Below are 5,353 nucleotides of genomic sequence, written 5' to 3'. Positions count from 1 at the left end.
ACAAATGATGTTTGCAGATATCGAACTGTGCTTGACTATCTAGGCCAGTCTGTTGGGAAAAACCCATGTTACCTAGGCATGAAGAACAAACTGATGAGGGTTTATGGGTTAGCCCTTGATGACGTCGGAGAACATACCCGGATGAGTGAGCCGAGGGACTGTGTAACCCTTGTGTGTGATGGTGGCCTACAGAGACAGGGGCTAAAACCTCATCCATGTACCATTACACGGCATGCATATCGATAGATGGTTCGAAAAAGCTAGAAATCTACCTTTTAGGGTGAAGCGTATGTATGTGCGAGATATACCCCTATGCGCCATAGAGCTGTGGTCGCATAAGTTCTTGGTGACCTTGACTTGTTGCTAAGGGAGGACTTGTAATCCACAGATTGGGATTGCGACCCCTTGTTCATCCATCAGACTTTGGTGACCCGCTAATGAGCCCCTGCTTGGACTGTGCGTCATGGGAAACATTAGGTAAGTCTGATAAAGCAAGTGTGGTCTGTAGTCCACAGTTAAAAGTAGAGTGCCCCATGATTGTTGATTCCTAAACCATATGGATCATTTTCCCATCAAATTAATTTACTTGTGTTTGTTTTATAATGAAAATTATTTTAAGATTATTTTTTGAATTTTTATGAACCCCTGTATATTTTATTTATAATTTTTGGATTTATAAAATTAAAGATATTGATTTTACAATTGTTTAAATATTTAAGTAATATTTTAAAATCTTTTTATTAGTTTTAAATATATAAAAATATCATGGGAGCCTATTGTGCACATGGGCCCGTCATATTTTTAGAAGGTGGGGCTCATGCGTGCGTCCCTTGGGTGGCGCGACCCACCTTTATCCTCTTTCCTATTTTTTTGGTGATATGGCATGTGGCCATATGGTTGGAAGATATTGACTTGATATATCTTTGAAAGATTTTGTGGAAAGATTGAGTAGAGTTGTGCTATTTTATGGTATGCACAATTTTTTGATTAGATTTAATTTATTTAATTTCTATTGATGAGAAAATGGTCTAGAAAAGGGGGATAATGGTTCATGCACCTTCCATAATGTTGATGACCCATCTATGAAATAGATGGCTCAAATCTCTTACCCCACAAGTCACTCTTGATCGACGGTCTATGTTCAATCTCACAAGAAGAGGCAAGCCAAAGAAAACCCTAAGAAACCCTAATCTTATTCAAAACCTATAAAAAAAATTGTCTCTATCAAAAAATCTCTACACTTTATTTTTCTACCTCTCTCTTTTAAGAAAGTTTATCGCTCTCATGTTTGATCTCTTTCTCCCACGTTGTGAAAGAACTTAAGGGTTTAGGTTATGGAATTCTTCTCTCTCCTATCTCTCAAATATGGATTTATGGCTAACGGTTTAGGGTGTAGCAAAACGAGAATCCATATCTCTCAAACTAGGTTGCTAAGAGAATTCACCTAGGGTTTGAGTTTGTGATAAAAATGGTTCATGTTCCATTGGTATGGCTTGGCCGAAATTCGCTTTTCTGGTTCGAGATTGAAGCTAGACCATTGATCCTTTGCCATTGGATGGTGGTGACTCGGTGTGAGATGTTATAAGCTCAGTTGATGTAATCGCTAGCACTCTTCATTTTGTTTATTGCAATCTTTTATTTTATTCTCAAGCATAGTGCATAGTTGTTTCAATGACATCAAGTTGTTAAGATCTTGGTTTTATCATTGTGTTGATTTTATTTTGAAATTTATCTTATTATAATAGAGACCACACGTAAGTGATATTTTGCCAAAAAAAGGGTGAAAAATAATAATAAAAAATTGTATTCCTCGGTAAAAGATCACATAAGTCTTTCTTTCATTGGTATCAGAGCTATTGATACTTGATGCTTTTAGTTATCTTTTCTCTTTATTGAGTTTAGATCAAGCTTGTGAATGATATATAAGAAAACTAATGACCTTTGTGGTCAAGAAATACACCCGCGGTTAAGAATTATTGAAATATTCCAACACTGAAAGCACTCTGCATAATGAGTATTCTGGGTGATTTTGGAGTAGAGATATGAATAATATTATGAGGTTTTTTCTATTACATACTTCAGTGATATTTTATGTATTTAAGAGTAGGATTTACCTGCAAAATTTAAGTGGGAGATCCTATAGGAATTGAGAGTTATGGACCCAACAATGAAGGGTATCAGTTATGACCATACAAAATTCAGGAACTGTCTATTGAGTTCCGTGATTTTTCTTACCAACCATATAAATTTATTTCTTGTTGAAATTGGACTGTGACTCATAAAATTGAGTCTACTTTCAAACAAAAAACTTTTCATCAAGAAAGTCCTTATGGTTTGAAAGATATGATCAATTTGTTGAAGGATGCGCAAGTGCTATTTTTTACAACGAAAATTACTTTCATGACTTGGAAGTTAAGATTTAATTTCTATTCTTAACAAAATGTTTTGTGGTTCACACTAAGTTTTTAGACTACCATTATGAGTCAAATTTGTAATAAAATTTATTTGAGATAGAAATATCTAATGGAAGATAGGAATAAAATTTTTTGATCATTCTAAATTTTCTATAATTTGGTATGTTCTTCATTGAAGACATGAATAACTATATTTATTAAGCCTACTTAACAAAGTGATATAAGGCTTGTAAAAGTATATGTGTTACTATTATGTGTCTAATTTCAAACAAAATTGGTTTGAAAGTGAAACTTCATGATGGTAGAGAGAAAAGATAATTTTACTAGATAGTGTTCATCATGGAATTCTGCAGTATGATTTATTTTGTGACGTGAATATCACTTATTTATTTATCTGAAGAAAACTATTATTTAGGATTCAAACTATGATGTTATGATTTAGTTTTGAGTCTAGTTTTCAACACAAAATATTCAAAAAGAAATTCTTTGTGGATTGAGAGAAACAAATTTTTTATTGAGAGGTGCTCAACTTGATTTTCAACTAAAAAAATTCTATTGTGACTTAAATATCACTAAAATGAATATTCACTAAATGATATGATTTAGGGATGGAACTAAATACTATTTTATATTCTTTTGAGTCTATTTCAATACTCAAAAGGATTCGAAGATTAACTCTTTATGAGTTGAGAGATAACATATTTTTATCATGGGATGCTCAACTTTAATTATGCAGTAAATTAAAAAGATGTGGCATGTTAAGACACATCTTTAGATTCCTAATTATGAAAACCTTTTTTTTTGGACTCATTTAAAAAGGTTTTATAGTGTGCTATGAGTATGGTTTATTATAATAAAACTTCAGAGAGAAGTAATACAGAGTTGACAAGATATGATACTCTATGTGAAGAGTATTCGATCTGGGAATAACATAAAGAAGAAGAACCACAATACCTATAAAAACATATTGGTTTCTTCGAAATGAAGGGATATATAGAGAGACTTAGTGGTCACATAGAAACGCTAAAGATCAGTGGGAGAATCGAAATTGTGATATTTGAAATAATGGGATGAAGAAAATATTTTCTTCATAGTGTAAGATAGGAGAATCCAAGTACCGAATTGATGGACACTTCGTAACATGTGAAACCAATGACCAATATATTATCCATCAATTGCGTACACTTTCAAGATCACAAAAGCTTGCCAAACAGGTAAAAACGATGAATCAAGAAAGCCCAGGTGCCACATTACATGGTTTTGAGGTATGAAATCTCTCCCATATCATATGGTAATGTCATATAGGGAAATGTCATATAGAGAAAGACGATTCAATAACTTTGTTTAATGTGTTTTGGTTGTATTTTGGCTAATTATTTTATGAATATGTATGGAGTATATGGACATTAAGTGATAAGTGCTAACAAATTTGAAAGTGCCGGTTTTGAATACCTTGTGTTTTTGTGTCTCCCTGTGCTTGAGTGTGAACTACTTAAGGTAGTAATACACATGGAGATGTGATTTGATCAAGGGCTTTGAGCCTTAAGGATGAAACATGAGAGATGTGTGTGACTCATTCAAATATGTAAGCACAAAGGGAGTGTTATGATGGAACTGGGTTTTAGTGACCATCCTCTCAATAATGTCTATAATATGATATATTTCATGTGATGATAATCTCTTGATAAATTCTCCATTATTGCCAAAAAATAAGTATTTTGTCAAGGCTTTAGTAGACATTATTTAGTCATGCTTTATTTTGGATAAAATTATAAGATGGTATATATGATTTGTTTTTATGGCTATGAACTTGACTTGGTAGGAAATTCAAGGTGAATGCGGTGAAATGATTTATGAAAGCTAAGCATGTATTTTATAATTAAATTAGATGATTTGAATAAAACCTAAGTCTATGAATATGGTTTTGAGAAAATCCCATAGTCTTGCAAGGTCCACTAAGTCTTTATGAAAATCATTTTAGACTGTTATACTGTTATATACATATTGCTTGTGAATGTATATATATATACCAAGTCAATTTTTTTATTAAAAAGAAAAACATTTTGTCTTGAAGGTATTTATAAAAGTCAAAGAAAAACTATCATGCACAGTTTTTTTTTTTTTTTAATACATATGTGCCTTGACCCATGTTTATAGCTATTTAGAATCAATTACCTAAGACTTTGAACCATATGGAATGTTGTAGAAATGCCATCATGCTGGGCTTCCCTGACACATATTGTGTTGATTAGATAACTTGGTTTGTATGTATTTACTACCAAAATGTCTAGTGTGGTTGAACCTTTGTGATTCATGAAGGTTTTTACATATTGTGAAACCAACGGGTATTGAATTACGTATTGCATGAGATTTGATATGCTACCTCATGATATATGCATAAGAATGTTGAGAATGTATATGTTGTATGTGCAATAATTGAGTGGGAGCTGCTACAGTTCCACAGTTTTTTAGCTGCTTGGATATTCAGATATATATGTGCAAGCTATCTCACAGATTCAGATGATGCGAAGTTTACATCTGGATATATATTCATGCTTGGAGGGGGTGCAATTTCTTGAAAATCAAAGAAACAGGATGTGACGAAATTGTCCACCATGAAGGCAGAGTACGTGACATGCTGTTTGGTGATCGAGGTATAGATTAAGAAATTTCTCAATCAAATTGACTTTCACCTCGTGCGTTGTGAGGCAGTAAGAATTTTCTGCGACAACACGGTGACGATATGCATGTCAAAGGAGCTACAATTTCATAAGAACTCCAAGTATATAAAACCATGTTTTTATCACTTGATGAATGAGGTGAGATTGAGAAAGATCGAGATCCAGATAAACTAAATATTTTAGTGGGAGCACCTGTTAGTATTTGACATGCCAAATGGAACAACAGACTATAATGTTGTTCATCCATGGAACCCAAAT

The sequence above is a fragment of the Amborella trichopoda genome, chromosome 1, assembly GCF_054954075.1.
Source record: "Amborella trichopoda isolate Santa Cruz 75 chromosome 1, AtrichopodaSantaCruz75HAP2 v2.0, whole genome shotgun sequence".
NCBI lineage: Eukaryota > Viridiplantae > Streptophyta > Magnoliopsida > Amborellales > Amborellaceae > Amborella > Amborella trichopoda.
This window is presented reverse-complemented; position numbering follows the sequence as displayed.